We start from the raw sequence: 20,890 nt of genomic DNA on the forward strand, positions 1-20,890 counted from the left end.
TAGGTGGTTCCACATATTATTGTTTGTGTGCTGCATAGTTCTATCAGTAAATCTATTTGTCTGAGAAAATTTAATGGTCATTTCAATTGAAGACAGGGCCAGCTTTAGCACTGGTGGCACCCAGTGTGACAGTGTTGGTTGGCGCCCCCCAACGACTATCTCTGCCACGGATTCCCTCACAGCTATCTGTTAACAGTGCCCCCTCAAGTATCCATAACCACTCTCTCTAAGATGCATTTAATTTCTTTTAAAGCACCACCACCACTCAAACCAGTGTAGAGTGTCATAGCACTTTACATCACACACACTACACAGAGACATCAATCATAGGTGTGTAAATCAGTGTATAGAAAGTTTTACATAAGACCGAGGACTACAAGGTGTTAGTCACATTGCATCCATACTGGTAGGAAGGATAGTTTAAGAGTGCTTGGTCTGCAGAAGCACAAATCAAGACTTTAAAACATACCACCATGGTTGGGGGTTCTGTTTAATAATCAGAATGTTTTTCTATCCAAATGAACCCTTTTACCAACATTAGGATAACAAAACACTGGGGAAAAATTTAACTCTGAGCTATTCCTTGCAGTTTGCATGCAGATCTTGGATGACAGTTAATAAATCACTGTTCTATGTTAGGATTATAAGTTATAAACTGCAAGTAACAAAGGATCTCTCAGGCAAAACAAGTAACTCACTGACCTATTTTCATAATACTTTATATAAGGAGAACCAGAAGCTTTTCAGGTCCAGCACACATGAGCCTAAATAAATACAATACAGGTTTAAGGGTGTGCGGTTCCCAAAGACGTAAAAGACAGTACTACAGTTCCCGGGAAACAAATGCGCTCTAATTGGAGCATGGGCCCTCACACACCCAAAACGGTGTCATGCTTCATCATTGGTCCAGCTCCTCTTCAGGCCGGCACTGCAATGCCAGACGGCACCTACTAGGGGGCTCTTTGCCAGAGGTCTTTTAATAGCCGTATGGTGAAGTGAGGGTGTGTAGGCTTTTGTGATATATGTAGAGTGGTGTAAAGTGTGATTTAAAATAGGTGTTGTGATACTCAGTGTCAAAACTGTTTAACGAATGAGCTCACTAGCCTAATTAAAAGAATGATGTGCTAATTTAGGAAATAACCTAACTGGCATTATGAATTTAGTGATTTAAAACATCAAGTCATTATATTTCTCACCTCAAATTGTGGCAAGGATCAGGTGGCGATACTTCAGGACCTATTATAAAAAGGCATACACTACACTTATGACCTGCTGCCAGATGTGTAGGAATAGAATGTTTGAATCACCAGTCATACATGGAATGAACTGTAATATTATATCTTATTGTTTTGAAAGTAAGTCAATCCAATTCAAGTATAGCATCAAGTCTCATGAAAACAAGCAGAGGAAACACTCATTAAGCCTTCATTTAGTGTAGGAATGGTGATTCAAATGTTCTATTCCTACACATCTGGCACCAAGTCATAAGTGTAGTGTAGGTCTTTTTATATATGAGGTCCTGAAGAATCTGTGATTGCCTCTAGATTTTTTTTTAATGTATGCTATTTTGGATATGCTTATATTTCCAAACAGTCAACCACTCCTGCTACAGTTGAACTTGAAGCTATTATGCTGCTGTTGGAAAGTGCCTCTTTTGACATGGTTAGCCCTCACTTTTTGCCCAAGGTAATTTCGACCTGTAAGTGCACTGGGTCCCTGCTAACCAGGTTTCCAGTGCCTCTCTTGCACAAAAACTGTTTCCTGATTGGTACCACTTCAGTTACCACTAGTACATAGGGCATGGGCACTGTAGAGGGATCTCTGCGGCGGCAGCACTGGTTGTGCTACCTCAGGGACCCATCACCAAGGCTATGCACTCTGCTATTGAAGGATGCATGTCTTGGTGCAGAGAAATACGTAGAGTCAACATGGCACACAGCCCTGTGTGCCATGCCTCCCATACACTTCATTGTATATAGGTAAGTCACCCATACTGCCAGCCTTTAGACCTAAGGCAGGGTGCACTATATCCTATGTGTGGCATATTAACATGAGCATTTATGCCCCAATAATGACCATTCCACTCTGAGATGTAAGTGCACAGGGAAGACATACAGAGTGGGCTGGATACTTGTCAACACAAGTTTCTTAGCTCCATGATGGTTTCACTGATTTCTGAGATGTTTGGTGCCAAACATCTTGTCTTAATAAATTCTCACTTATGCAAGAGTTGGATTTATTAAGAAATTCACACAGGAGACCCTTTTAGAGAGTCCCCTGAAAACATACCAAGCACTGGTGTGATTCTGGACTTATTTTCGACAGTCTGCCCCTGCCAAACATTTTCTGACCTCATGGGGTGAGAGCCAGAGCTCTCAGAGGACAGAGAAAAAGCCTGCTCTGGGCAGGGGTGTTTCACACCTCCTCCACAACAGGATGGCCTTCCTGGGCAGGAAGCTTCATAGGCAATGCTGCCTTTGAAATCCAACTCAGGAACCTCCAGATAGTGGCGGGGGGGGGGGGCAGGCCCCTGTTCCTGCTCCACTTTTGGTGTGAGGAAATGCAGTACAATTAGTTAGATTATAAGGTGGGTCCCACTTAGCCTACTCCACCCTGAGGGCGGGGCAGGCGAGATGAACCCCTCTCTTGAAATCCCACCATCTTGGGATGGTGAGAAAACCTCCTATGTGGGTTAGGAGAGTGACTCTTCCCACAGGAAGTGGTCACTAGAGGGGGTAGACACCCAAAAGGTAAGAAGCCCATTGGCTACTACCTATCTGCCCTTGTAATGCCCCTAAATTCAGTATTTAGATGGCACCACAAGACCTGAACATCAGATTTGACGGACAAGAGAAGACCAGGACAAAGAAGACCCTCTTCTTGAGAACCGAAGCCCTGCGGCAGAAAAAACAGGTACCAGACCTTGCCTGCTGCTTCTAGGACTCGACAATCACCGCTATTGTGTTGCCCTGAAACATGAAAGGACGCTAAGAACCCTGGAGCACCTCCAGCCTTCGAGAAATCACCATGAAGCTTCCTTGAAACGAGGTATCACTCTCCTGCAAACCGCAGGCACAAATCCCATGAAGCCCAGTTTGTCGACTTGTTGCTCCCCGACGACCTTGACGCAGCACCAAAGCAAGAAAATGTACAACAGCAGCAAAGGGTCAGAACTACGTCTATACTGAGTTTGGAGGCACCAGGACCTACCGGAGCTGAGGCGTACCAATACCCGGGGTACTGGACTCCCAATGGCAAATACCAAGAAGAAGAGTCCACATCGAACTCCAGAAGCATCAGAAGCAAACACCTATCGAGGAACGTCGAGACACCCAAGACCCACTTACTGAGTGGCCCTACTGTCCAGAGGTCTCCTCCCCAAGGTGCCTGTTCATGACCACGAGGACCTCGAAGACGCACGACACCTGGCTGACCTGTTCACTCTGCACCTAGCCCCACCGGACCCAACACTGACTAACCATCCCAGCTCCCATGGTTCCCAGAACCTTGCGACCTCCTCCCTCTTAGGAGACCAACAGGACTTGCTTTTTTAAGTGTCCCTCTTCGTCTTTCCGCACCAGCTTCCGAGACCTCAGCACCTCTGCTCCCGACCGACCCGGGATGCTCCCTAACTTCTCTTGCTGGAACTTTGGATCTGGTCCCGACATCGACCTAAAACAAGAAGGTGAACTTTGTGAAAGCATTGCCTAAATTTCTATTTATTTTTTTACTTTTTCCTCATTGTTTCCTATGGTACGTAATTGCACAAAAAGAGGTATATTTTCCGAACTTTGAAAAATCGTAACTCTGAAAGTACTTACCCTAGAACTGTCTGAAAAATGATGTAACAATTGATGTTATTTTGACAAATTGGTCTCAGATTTATTCTTGAGTGTGTGTCTGATTTGTTGCCTTTGTAAGTACAAAAAGTGCTTAACACTACCCTCTTATAAGCCTAACTGCTCGCTACCACTACCACAAAAAGAGAGGCAGTATAATCTACTTTTACCTATAACTGCCTAAAGGGGGATTTCTCACACTCTCTATATAGTGTACTTCATTTTGGTGCACTGTACAGCGAGGCTATTTCCTACTGCTGCTCACAGAAAGTGTTGTAAACCTTTGACCTACTGGTGCAAGAGAGTATTCCAAAGGGGGTTGCTAAGGAACCTGAGCTATAACAGTTTAGGGGGAAGGTTTACATATAGCTGGGTTTGAACTGAGGTGGTGAAGTGAGCTAAAGAATAATGATGGATTCAACCCAGATCTGTGACTAGGGTGAGTGTCTGGAATGTTTCAGCGCTCCGCCTATCATCTCCTTGTGTTTGCTTTGTTCGCTCTAAGTTTGCAGGGTATGCCCAGACGTGGGTCCCTAGCTCTCTTTGCCACTGGATTCAAGCTAACCTGGATGATGAAGGTTGTTAATCAGAAACCGGTCCCATGATGCTTGTTACTGGCTCAGAGAAGAACTTACTTGGCAGTTCGGACTGGACTGTTCCAATGAGGCACAGGTTCAAGACTGATTTGTATACAGCTGGGTCTGAACTGAGATGGCGAAGTGAGCTAACGAATGATGATGGATTCAACCCAGATCTGTGACTGGGGGTGAGTGTCTGAAAAGTTTCAGCACTCCATCCATCATCTCCTGGTGTTTAACCAAAGTCTTAAGACAGGAGTTAATCTACAAAATTTGTCTGCAAGAGACTTTGTCGTCAAAATTCATGGAAAGGATGACAAGCTGGAATACAATTCGCCAACGAGGCACAAACAAATATTGGTATTGTCGTCATAGTGAACTTAAAAGGCTGTTACCAAATTTAGGTGCACCAACTTAGTTTGTGACCCTCAGTTGTGCAGAGTATGCATGGGATGGCTCACATGACTTTTTGAGAGAAGTAAACTATAATATTAAGGACATTACATTAAAGTATTTTTCTGAAATTTAGGAGCTTACAGGATATGACCCAGAATGTATCGATACTGAACACCTACTATTCAACAAGAAGTCCACATCTTGAAAATGTATGTGTTATGAAATACTTTAAAACTACAGACATAGAACCAATATGGCAGAAAATGTAGACCAAGGCAAATTTGCAGTAGTTGGTTGTGATGGTTCTTTGGTACAACACATGAAAGGCAGTTTAATTAATCATATCATAAAAAACTGAGTTATCAAACTACTGATAAAAAAGAGTTCTACTATTTGGCACTTCTACAAATGTTTAAACCTTGGCATTCTGATTCAGAATTACTCAGTGACTTTGACTCCTAAGACGTTTGTTTCAATGCTGTAAAGGATACGATTGAGTGCTCAGCATTTCCTATCTTTTTGAAAATGCTAAACTGGAAGAAACAATCACTGCTGAGATAGCTTAAGACAGTTCACAAAGAAGCCAAAGTTCAGGTTCTCAAAGTCAAGATCCTCTTAAGAAGACTACAGTGCAACAAACAAGATAGGAAATAGAAGAGTTAGTCGCACAACTAAATACCCAGCAAAAACAAATATATATGGAGGTGAAAGACAGAGTTGAGCATGGATTCCTCTTTGACAGCAGAAAGTTTACATGCGCATCATTTGAGGAAATACTGTTGTATGGTAGTGTTTACACTGGAACCTGCAGAAAGTTTTTTATATAAATTCTCACTGCTTTCTTACAGAAGACTAAAGAACACAATTTGTTGTATGTAGTAACAGCGCCCACTAAATACGCTGCATACAAAATTGAAGGAATTACTTTACATTGACTTCTCATGCTGCCTGTGGAACATTACAACAAACTGGAGTATCAAAAGGTATCCGGTGAAGCTTGTCATGAAGTCTCAAGAGCACTGAAGAAATTAAAACTTTTAATCATTGATGAGGTGAGCATGGTCCTAAACTTAATGCTTGCCTTTGTACACTTAAGAATGCAACAGATTCTAAGGATAGACTATGATGAGCTTTTTGGAGGAAAATACTGATTGTGTTTGGTGATCTACTACAACTTACACCAGTCAAATGACAGCCTATATTCAAAACACCGCTCCACAGTGCAACTAAGAATTCATTGGGAAGTATTGGAAATGTAAATATTTGGTTAAACTTTGATTACAAAGAATTGCTTAGGAATATGCTACAAGCATCTGACGTTGAATACAGAATATTCTGAACGATATTAGAGTAGGTGATATTTTGAAAGAATGAAAGCATCTGCTCCAAAGTCGTCTTTTTAAAAAACTATTTCCAACTAACAAAACACCAGCATGGATAATGTTCACTTTCATTCAAGAAGGAAACCCAGTTGGGTGTCTAATGCGTACACGAGCAGAGTTTGCCTCTTTCAACAAAGAACTGCTGAAGTTAGAGAAAGAAGGAATTTTGGAACTCAAGGCGATACACAAATGGAACGTCACGGTGTCACAGTATTGCTAAATGGAAGATTGCAAATAAAATTGAAAGCATTGGAAAAATCAGTTTAAAAAACTGCAGGACTGGAGAAATGTTTAAATGTTTGCAAGAACTGTAGAGTAATTTTGTTTTGCAATGTAAATGTTGAGGAAGGATTAGTTAATGGTGCCATGGGAAAAATGATTGACTTCATTAGCTTTCCTAACAGGAGTGAGATAGAGTTCCTAGCATCAAATTTGTTCAATTGATAGTATAAAGTAGATTGAAAGGCGCACTGTAAGTTTTTTGCTTCTGAAAATCTTATGTGTGACCCATTTCCAGTTTCTCTGGCCTGCGCTGTAAGCATTCATAAATCTCAAGGTGTATGTATAGATTCAACATTGGTTAATGTTGGGAGTACAGTCTTTAAGGAAGTATTATCATATGTAGCCATTTCTCGATTTAGAACATTGTCCGGTTTATATTTCGTTGCATTTGTTGACAGCAAAGTAAGTGCTAATTTAAGGTGTGTTAAAAAGTACAATCTATTAAGAAGTGTTTATTCTCCTATTTTAGGACAGTATATCATTTATGAAAAACACCCCATCTGTCCAAAGAAAACACTTACCAAGGACTTTAGAGATGTTGTTGAAAATAATAAAAAATATGGAGAACAACAATATGGAGAAGCTGTTAAAAACAAAGAAATTGCCAATGAGGAAGCAATTGTTTGTTACCAGTTGTCAAACCCATCTGGTGTCAACTGTTATGCAAATGTTGTTCTCAACATTCTCTTTCTATTGTCTCATCTTGTACATGCAATTGAACAGAAACAAGAGATGAGATTGTGCCCTGCACTGAGATAGGGCTATAATACACTGTGCTTTCCACATTCAAGACCTCATAGATATATGTAGTGGATCTGTGCAGTTTACTCCAAACACGCAACAGAATGCACAGGAGCTTTTAATGGTGATCTTTGAACTTACTCAAGGAAACATGAGTGTGAAGATTGCTCCTTCACATCAACTACACACATAGATTCAAAGGGATTCATTTATTTAACTCTTCATGATTATAAAATGTTGGGGTATATTTACAATAAATTGGCAGAGTGCAGTGTAGCTCTAAAATTGCTAGCACCACGCTCCGTCATTTTAAAAAAACTCAGGGATGCGCCTTATTCACAAGAATGCAGCACACCCCTGCATTTACCCTGGAGCTAAATCTATCTGCCAAGAGCCAATGCAGGCACCCTTGCACCATAGTGTAAGGATGCCTGCGTTGCAGGGAATAATTGTTCATGTGCAGGAAAGTGTCCCTTCCTGCACATAAACAATCCATAATGGCGACTTGTAACTTCTATGTGTGCTGCTTTGTGCAGCACACATACAAGTTGCAACTCATCATTTTTAAATGATTTTTTATGTGCAGCAATCGAAACCTTCCTGCACATGAACAATCACGAATGGCAATTTGCTATTTCTATATGTACTGTTAATGAAGCACACATAAAAACAGCAAAAACAAGGAGAAAGAAATCATTTCTCCTCGTTTCGCCAGGTTAAGACCAGGTTTTCCATGATCTTATTTTTGGCGCTGCCCCATATTTGTACCACCCTTGTAAATAGGGGGCAGTGTCAAAAGCAATGGCTGTTGTGGTAGAACACCCACGGCAACACCCATTGCCTGCCCCTTTCACGCTAAGTGCTGCGTGAAAAGTGGCCAAATTTACAAGGCGGCGTTAAGACACGTTAAGTGGCTTAACCCCACCTTGTAAATAAGGTGAAGTGCTTATTGTTACCAGAAACGTCATAAAAATGAAGTTCTGTGGTGATAAGCCCTTGTAAATATGCCCCTTATCTTTTGACAGATTATTCAAAAAAGTGCCACAAAACAATACCTGCCCAAATTGTTGATTAGCTCTAATGTCAACAATATATCTATGAAAAAGTGGGAAATATCTTATTTTAATGCTACAACGATGTGGAAGAGATGGAAGTAAAATGGAAACAGAGATTACATATTTCGAAGCAGGACAAATATCTATTTCTGGACGAACATATAGAACCATGGTTATTATATTCCATGAAGGACTTATTGTCTCATCTGGTCACTGCACGGTCTATGTAAAAATTAACAGTGGATCAACAGAATTTAATGATAGCTACCATGAATTTAAACAAAGACTGCCTTATAAGCTGCAAAATTCATACCTTTTGTTTCAGGAATGGAAGTTCTAAGCCGGAATACAGTTCTAAAAGTGGAATAGTATAGTTGTAGACAAACATGATCAGGATTTATGATATCATGCGGCCTGCCAGGGTTGATGTCTTTCCATAAGCTAGTGTGCCTTATATATCTAGAACTAGTTCAAATTATAAAGTTCACCTTTACAGGATATATTTCTCTACATTAGTAGAAAAAGTGCAGGTAAAATTATTGCTTAAAACATTGTGAGGGCAATGCAGTATTGCTTAATTACGGTGACATAGTGTGCAGTTTCGGCGTTTTGTTTCCACAATATTCATGATTGTTTTTTCCCCACTGTTCAAAAATGATTCTTTCTACAGGACATCATTTACGGTGTATGAGTATAGAAACTAAGAACAGTAGAAAGGGGAAAATGAATTCCTTCAGTATATTATAACATACTTTTAAAGTATTGAAAATGTCTATTTATGTCTTGTATTTGTGTTCTTAAGCATTGTCCAAATTGTAAGTTACGTTTGTAGTTCAGTCATTTCTTATAGTAATTAATATTTGTGTTTTTTTCAATTTATAAATTTCAATGGCAGCATCTATTGGAGTAAAATACTTTACTAATTTGTTTTTTCAGTGTTGTTTCATAAGAATACATTCTCAGGACAGACTCCTAGGCAGACACTTATACAGCTACTCACACGCCGATACAGCCACTCACACACCCAACCAAACACTGATACAGTCAGTTATACATCCACCCAAACACCAATACAGCCTCTCAAACACCCTTACAGACACTGATACAGCCAATGACACGCAGTACTTGTCGATGCAGCCACTTACATTCTAATAAACACTGGTACAGCATCTCAAACAGCCATATACATACTGATGCAGTCAGTTTCACACCTAACCACACACTAATACAGACACTGACAAACCCAGCCAAAGACTAATGTATTCAATACCACACTGAGGCGCACACTGACACATGCACTGACACACTCAGGGACATACTAATGCATACACTGACACACCCAGCCATCCGGCAATGCGGACACTGACACAACCAGGCACACAATGATGCATACATTGACACACCCAGGGATGTACTGATGTAGACACTGACATACCCAGGCATAAAGCAATGCAGACACTGGCACACCCAGCCAAACACTAATGCATCCAATAACACACCCAGGTGGACATTGATGCATGTACTAACACACCCAGGGACATACTAATGCATAGACTGACACATCCAGGCACACACTGATACATACACTGACACACCCAGCCAAACATTAATGCACCCAATAAAACACCCAGGTACACACTGACACATACGCTGACACACCCAGGGACATATCAGTACAGACAATGACACACCCAGTCATACAGCAATACAGACACTGACACAGCCAAGCACACACTGATACACCCATGTACCATACCATACCATACCAAGGCAGATGCTGACACACCCAGACATACACAAATGCAGACACTCACACACCCAAACAAACACTAAAGCATCAAATAACACACCCAGGCACACACTGACGCGTGCACTAACACAATCAGACACACACTAACACACCCAGGCACCAACTGATACATGCACTAACACATCCAGGCAAACACTAATGCATACAGTAACACACCCAGACACTCAGTAACTGGTTCACTCAATTATACAGCCACTCCCTCACACATACAGTCATTCACCCAGTTATTCAGTCCTTCTGCCACTTACGGTCTGTACACTCACTCGCACAGCTACTCACACACCCATTCATACACCCATCCTTACAGCCCCTCATAAACCCAGTTACTTAGCCATGCAGCCACTTACACACCCAGTCATGCACCTATACAGCCACTCACACACCCATTCACTTAGTTATGCAGCTACTCACACAGCCACTCACTCACACATACAGTAATATTTTTTAAAACATCTGTTTATTGAATTTTAGTCTTTGTTGCAAGTGCACACAGTTGTGTAGACAATGTTCCCAAAGCTTTTTTTTTTTTTTTTTTTGTATGTTCTTATATAGCGCTTTCCCTGTGAGATAGCCCCTAACGGGCATCCCCAAGGTGAAAGCCAGGCATCCCGCCGCGGGGGGCCGTTGTGGAGATTAAGCAAGCTTAATGCCCAGAGTTGCAGAGTGTGAACCCATGATTAGGTCAGGCACCGAAGCAAGAATTATCGAGTCCGTGGACATTTGAGCTCAAGACCCTGCCGCGTCGGGAATTGAACCCTGGTCCCGGGTCTGACCTCTGCTTCAGGGTCTGCCTGCTCTAACCAGTGAGCCACACTTCTCCGCTTTGCAGAAGATGAACAGTGTTAGACCACTCTAACTATTTGTTACGTTCATGTTTTAACATTGCTGCATCTGTCCGTGTATTGGGTCATTCCGACAGGGTATTTCAATGTCCATAATTAATACCAGCTTGTTTTATTTGCTCTAGTTAGACTATCCTGAAAGATGATTATTAAAACAAGTTGTAACAGAAATAACATCTGAGTATTTGACCTCAACTTTCTCCAGTACATATTATAAGATATCTATGGCATGCAATTCCCTCCTTCGGTTATACAGTACCATATCATGTAAGCAGGCATTGTGTGCGGCTTGTTGTGTGATGCTGTTGACAAGTATTTTCCAGAAGCTTTGGGTCTTTGGGGGATGGGATGTATCTTATCTATGTTGGGTAGGTTGAAGTTAGCCAATGCAGTGCACTTGTTGGGTAGATGTTCATTGTGTGCATGATGGTGTGTTATGCATCTGCATGTCATGCCTTTGTACAGCCTGTCACCCACGACTGCAATGCCTCGGGCACATCAATGAAGGGGTATGAGGGGTTGGGCACTGCAGATCACCCATGTAGCAGAGGATACATCTGCTTGTGACCTGAAGACAAGCTGCCACCATTGGAACTGGACTCCACGCTCTTGGCTTTTATGCCCAGCTCCTTCAAACTTCTCTCATGCTCTAAGAGCATCCCCTTTTTCTCCATGTCCAAGTTACTGCCTCTCTAACTCCAATTTCTTATCATTCTAGTCACTCTCTTTCCCCAACCTGTGTTTAGCAAGCTCCATCTCATACACTCTGCTTCTCTCTCTGTCCTCCAGCTCCTCTGGAGACAGCCACTTTGAAAACACACTGCTGCCCCCTGGAAAGCACCCTCCCTCTGGGCAGAACCAATAACCCATCCTGCTGCCCATTTGACTTCTCTGCTTCCACCATATGCTCCTCAGCATGCTCGCTGGTATTCCTTGATTCGAACCAGGCCCCCAGCGCCTTTTGGTATTCCTCCTTTCTGATGAGGCCTCTTCCCGAGATTTTAATTTTTTTGCAGATGGCTTTCAGTTGTGGCACAGGTGTAGGTATCCACTCTATTCTCTTCAAATTCAATATCCACAGGTGAAATTGATGCAGGGTTTGTCATGGTGGAAATTGGCAGTTCTAAACTTGCAAAAAATTCCAAAAAGAAAAAGTTCCACCAATAGTATGTAGTTGCGTAATGGTCTGCACTATATTAGTAGTGTACACCAATCACTGTATGTAGGGCACACATGCAAGTCCAGATCCTCAACTGACCACCAATGTCAGAAATGGGTGTCTCTAGTTGGCAATGGTTTGCACCTTTGTCCAAGTAGGGACCCTTCTTCCTAGTCAGGGTAAGAGGGACACACTTCTTAAATAACCCTTGCTGACCCTTTGGTAGCTTGGCATGAGCAGATAGGCTTATCTCAGAGGCAATGTTTAAAGTATTTGTGCATACATACAGTAATACAGTGAAAACACTACAAATGGACACCACACCTGTCCATAAAAATAGGTATACTTTATCTAAACCAAACAAGAACAAAACGACAAAAATCCACAATCAGGTAATTAAAATGCAATCCTTAGGAGGCAAAAACTGTTCTTTCCATAGCAAACTATAGATGCAACACTTTCAACAGATAATATCTTGGATGCGATACAATCACAAACAAAAATAGCCGCAGGGGCGGTGATGCGTTGCTTCCGTATGCCCACGGATGGTGATGCTTTGGTTCCTTACTGAAGTGGAGTTGATACGTAGGTTTCTTACTGTGTGGGGAGGTGATGCGTCAGTTTCTTACTTTGGCCCGGTGTTCTTTTTGACTGGGCGCTCCGGTGCGTTGCCGGGGGATCGGCCATGCATCGGTTCATGATGGGGGGGCGGCGGTGGCAACGACGCTGCGTTGGTCTCTCCAGCCACATTCCCACAATGCATTCGTTCTTGCAGCCGCACAGCAAGGCCTGTGTCGGAATCGGTGCGGTGATCACAGACTTCGGAGACCGGTGCTTAGGATTCAGCGTGCAGTGATTTATCCAGCTGCGGGCAGGCGCTGCGTCAGTTTCTTCAGCAGAACAGCGGTGATGCATCGGAAATGGGTGTGGATGCACGTGCTTCTTTGCATCTATTTTCCAGCTCCCAACTGCAGGAACAACGTCCAGAGGCCAAACACAGCAATAGGCACCTCTTGTAAGGTCAGAACTCCCTGCAAGGAAGTGCAGGGGAGCTGGTGGTGAAGTATTTGTGTCCCTGAGACTTTAGAACAGGAGGCAAGCTCTTCTTCAAGACATTGGAGATCTTCATCAATCAGGATATGCAGGACACGTCAAAGTCTTTATCCTCTCCTTGGCAGAAACACCCACTGCAGGCCAACCCCAGACAGCACACAGCAAAGGGGCAGTACTTACCAGACCTTCACCTTGGCAGAAGTTCCTCTTGAGTCCAGAAGTATTCTAAAGTTCTGGGGTAAGGGCCCACTATTTATACAGAATTTTCCTTTGTTCTCTGGTAGCTGTGCGGCCCTGTGCTCAGTCAGTCAAAACGTGTCCTGTCTTCTCTGGTCCAGCTTCCCAGCAGGAGGTGAAGGCAGCATTGTGTAAGGCAGACCAGGCCTATTCAGGTACAAGGAAATCTCCTCCTACTTTAAATGCAGCCCAGATCTATTCATCCCCATCCTGACTCATCCAAGAAAGGCAGGACAGGACACACCTCAACCCCTCCAGTGGCTGTCTACAGGGAATGTACATTCCCAGCCCCTGTCACTCCAAAGCCAGACAGTCAATCCACAAACCAGCATAGGCACACACGATGGCTAAGCAAGAAAATACCCACTTTCTATAAGGGGTATTTTCAAACACGGAATGTAAAAATCATCATTACTAATAGATGCATCTTTACCCTTTGATCTTGTCATAATGGAAAGTTACATTTATAAGATGTTATAAATAAACTTCAATTCTGTCCCATGGGACTGGTAGCCTTTCAATACTGAAAACGAAATTCACTGTAGGATATATTACACACATCAGGACATATCCTACCTTTTTCACATACACTGCACCCTACCCACAGGGGTACCTTGGGCCTATTTTATGGGTGACTCACATGTGAGAAAAGGGAAGGTTAGGGCCTGGCAAGTGGGTGCACTTGCCAGGTCAATCATGGCAGTACAAATACTGTGCACAGACACTGCAGTGGCAGGTCTGAGAACCTTTTGCAAGGCTGCTTGTGTGGGTGGCATAATCAGTTGCAGGACCACTTGCAGCATTTGACTTGTGGGTCGTGAGCACACACAGTGCACTGTACTAGGGACTTAGTGGTAAGTCAAACCAGACAATCATCAAAACGCCAATCCATATTCACAATTTACCTAGGGAGCACTTGCACTTTGACACTGATCAGCAGTGGCAAAGTTCCCAAAGCATCTAGAAGAGCAAAAACAAAGTTCAACACACAGCAAAAACACAGGAGGCAGAGGCAAAAATACAGGGGAAACATATGCCAAGGATGCCAGGTCTAACAGGGACATTATAGTTAGGAAAAGTAAAATTAAAAAGCCTTTGAAATTTTCTAAAAAAAGAAAAGTTATAGGGACGTTATAGTTAGCAAATAAAATGTTAAAAAACTTAGAAATTCACTGAAAGAACCAAAGGTTACATCAACGTTATAGTTTGGCTCAGATTTCATATGTACAAAGCCACAGAAATTCAGCAGTTATAGCTAACTATAACTTACACCCCCACAATGCAATTCCTATGATGTGAAATATTGCATCACTCATGACATGGTCAGTGACATCATTGATGAAATCTCAAACAACATCACTGATGATATCATCTACAGAACCACTCACACATCTACTTGCACACCCACACAGCTACTCATACACTCACTCACAATCCCATACAACTGTTCACACACCCACTCACTCATCGCAAGAGCCACTCACATACCCACTCATTCAACTATACAGTCACTCACACAGCCACTCACTTATCTATCCCTATTCCTGATCATACAGCCACTCACTCACCCATACAGGTAATCACACATCCACTTATTCACCCATGCAAACACTCACACACCCACTCCCTCACCCACTCACTGACTCACTCACTCACCCAAACAGCCTCTCAACAGAGCCACTCACTATACAAACACTTGCATACACACACAACCACTTAAATACCCATTCACATATCCACATCCACATATCCATACAAGCACTCCCACCCACTACGCCGGACACACACTCGACCCCGTCTTCTCATCCAGCAAGGACATCGTCTTCAGCCACGCCACCGGACTCCCCTGGACGGACCACAGCTGCATCCACTTCAGCTTCAGAAGAACCACGATCCACCATCACCAGCAACAGGTTGCACGCAGGAGCTGGAACAAGATCACTGCCGACCAGCTCGCCGCATCCCTGAGCCAGCACCCTCCCACCAGCTCAGCGAACCCCAGCCAGGCCGCCGACAACCTCACGAAGTGGATCAGCACCTGCGCAGACAACCTCGCCCCACTGAGGACCCCGCCTAGCAGACCCGGCAGTAAGAAAGCACCATGGTTCACCGACGAACTCAAGAGCTCCAAGAAGAACTGCCGAGCCCTCGAAAGAGCCTGGCGCAGAGACCCAACACCAGACAACATGACCACCCTCAAGCTCGCCACTCGAAAACACCATCAACTGATCCACGCCACCAAGAAAACTAAATTAAAGGAACGACTGGACAACAACGCACACAACAGCAAGGAACTCTTCAACATCGTTAAAGAGCTCTCCAACCCCAACGCCGGAAATAACGACATCACCCCATCGCAAGACCTCTGCAACTCCCTCGCCTCCTACTTCCACAACAAGATCGCAGACATACACAACAGCTTCAGCACGCAACCAACGCTCCCCACGACCGCACCAACGCCCCCCACCACCTCCATCCGCGCCTGGACCCCGATCACCACCGAAGACACCATCCGTACGATGAACTTTATCCACTCCGGATCTCCAACCGACCCCTGCCCTCACCACGTCTTCAACAAGGCGGACGCTGTCATCGCTCCCCACCTGCGGGACATCATCAACACCTCCTTCGACACCGCCCCCTTCCCGGAGAGCTGGAAGCACGCCGAACTCAGCGCTCTACTGAAGAAACCATCAGCGGACCCCACCGAACTCAAAAACTGTCGCCCCATCTCGCTCCTCCCGTTTCCGGCCAAAGTCATCAAGAAGACCGTCAACAAGCAGCTGGCCGCCTTCCTCGAGACAAATGGATCCCTCGACCTCTTGCAGTCTGGCTTCCGGGCCAACCACAGCACCGAGACCGCCCTCATCGCAGCCACCGATGACATCCGAGCCCTGCTCGACAACGGGGAGACTGCGGCCCTCATCCTCCTGGACCTCTCCGCGGCATTCGACACTGTCTGCCATTGCACCCTAGTGCAGCGCCTCAGCAATGTCGGAATCCAGGAGAAGGCACTGGAGTGGATCATCTCCTTCCTCGCCGGAAGGACTCAGAGAGTCCGCCTTCCACCGTTCAGATCAGAAGCCACCAAAGTCATCTGCGGCGTACCACAGGGATCATCGCTCAGCCCCACCCTCTTCAACGTCTACATGAGCCCCCTCGCAGCCATCCCATGCCAACACAACCTCAACATCATCTCCTACGCCGACGACACTCAGCTGATCCTCTCCCTCACCAACGACCCAGCCACCGCCAGAGCCAACCTACACGAAGGGATGACAGACGTAGCCGAGTGGATGATGACCAGCCGCCTGAAACTGAACTCAGACAAGACGGAAGTTCTCATCCTGGGCTCCTCGCCCTCTGCCTGGGACGACTCCTGGTGGCCCCCCGCCCTGGGCAGCGCACCCAAACCGACAGACCACGCACGCAACCTGGGCTTCATCCTGGACTCCTCCCTCTCCATGACCAGACAAGTCAACGCCATCTCCTCGTCCTGCTTCAATATCCTGCGCATGCTACGTAAGATCTTCCGGTGGATCCCCACCGAGACCAGGAAGACGGTCACCCAGGCCCTTGTCACCAGCCGACTGGACTACGGCAACGCCCTCTACGCCGGAACCACCGCCAAGCTCCAGAAGAGACTTCAGCGGATCCAGAACACCTCAGCAAGACTAATCCTCGACATCCCCCGACACAGCCGCATCTCCGGACACCTAAGAGACCTGCACTGGCTCCCGGTCAACAAGAGAATCACCTTCCATCTCCTCACCCACGCACACAAAGCCCTACACAACCAAGGCCCAAGATACCTCAACAGCCGCCTCAACTTCTACACTTCTACCCGCCAGCTTCGATCGACCAGCCACGCCCTCGCTGCCGTCCCCCGCATCCGAAGAGCCACAGCAGGAGGAAGGTCCTTCTCCTACCTGGCCGCCAAGACTTGGAACTCCCTCCCGATCCACCTCCGCCTGACCCAAGACCACCTCGCCTTCAGGAAGCAGCTCAAGACCTGGCTGTTCGAGCAGTAGCGGACCCCCCCTCCCCAAGCGCCTTGAGACCCTCCGGGTGAGTAGCGCGCTATATAAATGTTTTTGATTGATTGACATCTACTCACTCACCCATGCAGCCACTCATACAGACACCCATTTTGCAATATAGTTATTCACGCACCCACTCAGTTAACCAAACACCCACTCAAACAGCCACTCACTCACCCATGCAGACACTTACACACCCAGTCACTCACCCATATATCCGCTCACACAGCCAATCAGTCACCCATAAAGCCACTTATACACCCAGTTCTTCACCCTTACAGCCACTCACATACCCACTGTAGGAAAGGGCCTCTTTTGACAGGGCTATCCACCACTTTTTACCTGATGGCTGATGTAATTTTGAACTATAAGTCCACTGGACCCTGCTAACCAGGTCCCCTGTGCCAGATCTCTTTCCCCAAAACTGTACCATGATTGCACAACTTCAGTGGCCCCTGTACGTCTCTAATAAATAGTACCTGAGGCATGGGTACTGAGGAGGGTCCTCTGGGGCTGCAGCACTGGTTGTATAAAGAAACAAAGGTCCTTAGCATAAACATGAATATTCAGAAATGAAATATAGACCACAATAGGCTGCTATATGTTTTTCCAAGTCCAGCCGGACAAGGAATTTATTCTTCAGTTGATTATCAAAGGATTCAATTCTAGATATATAACCAACAGGTTACTGTAAGGCTCAGTCCTGTGCCGTACAAAGGAAGAAAACAAGGTGAGGGTGAAGGGATAGGTTACAAACAAAAGCTTTTTACAGGCAAAAAGGCAGAGCAAGCTGGCCACTTTTTAAGTCAGTGTTATAATTATTGCCAGAGCAGAACATACACATGATTCGACACAATGGTTACATGTATGACCACTATGAGGAGTCGACGTTTCGATCCTGTGCTCTAATTACAAAGGGATCATCTTCAGGACTAGCCACCTTTGAAATCAAACCCAGGAACCTCCAGATAGTGGGGGAGGCCCAGGCCCCTTTCCGGCTCCACATTTGGCAGGAGGAAAAGCATGAACATTAGTTAGATGAGGAGGAGGGTCCCCACTTAGTCTACCCCTACCCCCAGGGCAGGACAGGCAATGTGAACCCCTCTCCTGAAATTCCCCGATCTTGGAATGGTGGAAAACCCTCAAATCAGAGCTAGGATAGGGCCTCTGCCCACAGGATGTGGCAACTAAAGAGTGTAGACACCCTAAAGTTAAGTAGTCCATTGGCTACTACCTGTCTCTCCTTGTAACACCCCATAAATTCAGTATTTAGGTGGGACCCCGAGACCTAAACATCAGATTCAACAGACAAGAGACGACAAGGACAAAGAAGACCAGCTGCTCGAAAACTCAAGCCCTGCTGCAGAATAAAAAGGCACCAACCCCTGCCTGTTGCTCCTAGGACTTGAACATCACTGCTGATGTGTTGTCCTGACCCAGAAAGGACTCCAAAAACCACAGAACACCTCCAGTCTTCAAGAAATGCAGTGAAGCTCCCTTGGAGTGAAGGTTTCACTTCCCTGAACACCACAGGCACCGATTTCGTGAAGTCTGGTTTGTCAATTTGCTGCTCCCTGATGTCCTCAAAGCAGCACCAAAGCAAGAAGAGGTACAACTGCTCCAAAGGGTCAGATCTGCCTCCCCACCAAGTGTAGAGGTACCAGGACCAACTGGAGCCACGGCATACCAGTACTCGGGGTACGGGACCACCCAACAGTAAATACCAAAAATAAGAATCCACACCAGACTCCCGAAACAGCAGAAGCAAGCACCCACCAAGGGACATTGAGACACCTGAAACCCAATTCCTGAGTGGCCCAGCTGTCTTGAGATCACCTCTCCAAGTTGCCTGTTCCTGACCATGAGGACCTAAAGATGCACAATGTCCAGCTGACCTATCACTCTGCCCCCGGACCGAGCACTGGCCAACCTGCCCCGCTCCAATAGTCCCCAGGCCCTTGCGATCTCCTCCCTCTAAGGAGACCCTCTAGACTTACCTATAAGTCCCTCTGCGCAGTGCTTTTTCAAGTGGCCCCCTTCAGATTTACACACCAGCTTTCAAGACCTCAGTCAGTACCTCTGCTTCCGGGCAATCTGGGATGCTACTGAATTTCTCCTGCTGGAACTTTGGTCCTGGTTCTGAACATCGACCTAAAACAACAAAGTGAACTTCAAGAAAGCATTGCCTGAATTTCTATGCATTTTTCTGCTTTTTACCCATTGTTTTCCAGTGGTGCTTAATTGTGCATTGAAGTCAAATATTTTCTGAACTTTGAAAAATCGTAACTCCAAAATTACTTACCTTAGAACTGTGTTTATGGTCTCAAAAATTATATACAAATCAATGTCATTAGGTCTCGGGACTGTTAAGCTGCGAAGCAGCTTCCGGTCAGGAGATCTTATGTTGTGTAGTAGGCAGTTTAGACCCGCCTCTCAGCTCCGTTCGCTTCCATTGGCTGGCTTCCTAAACAGAGGCCAGCCATTGGAAGAGAAGTGAGTCACTCCAAACAAGCCCCGTCTTTTTCGGATTCGGGGGCGTAAGTTTTGCTGTTCTTTAGCTCGTGACGTCGTCCGTCACTCAGAACAGCAAAACACGCCCCCAAATCCGAAAATGGCCGTGTCTTTCTCCGAGGCATTTCTGCCTTGCCTCAGAGAAATGTGGTCGTGTTCATGGCGTGGTCGAGAGGGGGATCTGCACCAGCATCATCGGGGAGACAGCGATCCCCACTCTCAAGCCGTGAAGTCAGAGGATTGCTGCCAATTTCGTTCGCGCTTTACAAATACTGCTTTTATTCACTGTTTATAAACTTCCGTCTTTCCAGTTCTCACCTCGGGCGAGCTGTGTGGGGCTGGACAAAGCAATGATTCCTGATTCGGGTCTGACGGGTGCAGCGGTCAGTGAGCGAGAGAGGGGATGTGAGGACAATGTGCACACACATTGCCTGCTCTGTGCCCCAGCTGTGTGCGCACATTGGTAAAAAAAAACAACCTGAGGGCCGCTGCGGGAGGAAGGCGGAGAGCGCAGCTGCTCATCGGTTTACAGAGGGGTGGGTCCCAGGGTCTGCGCATCTCTGCAGCTAAGCTAAAGCAGAGGGGCCAACGAAGGAAGGTGCCCCCTCTCCCCCCGACAGTTCATTAGAGACGCCTGAAGTGGATGCCGGGTACTGTGCGCATTGAGCAGAAGGGCTAGCTTTTCATGTGGCTCTGTGGCCCCCTGGCACCGCCGGTACAACAGTACGACACATGTTCCGGGGCCCAGCCTCGCTTTTGCTGATCTTCGTTCGTTCGATGAGACAGGATGCTGCTCTCTGCAGTGAGTTGCGACGCCTTGCTGTTCTTCCTTGAAGTGGACTGTGATTATATTTTGGCGTCTGTTGTTAAAGTCTACCATAAGTCTGCGTGGGCTGCGCTGGTGCCCTGTCAGCTGTTGTGAATTATTGAGAAGTTTTGCGATCCTTCTGTGTCATCTTTCGGTT

This window comes from Lissotriton vulgaris, unplaced genomic scaffold (genome assembly GCF_964263255.1).
Source record: "Lissotriton vulgaris unplaced genomic scaffold, aLisVul1.2 SCAFFOLD_1305, whole genome shotgun sequence".
NCBI lineage: Eukaryota > Metazoa > Chordata > Amphibia > Caudata > Salamandridae > Lissotriton > Lissotriton vulgaris.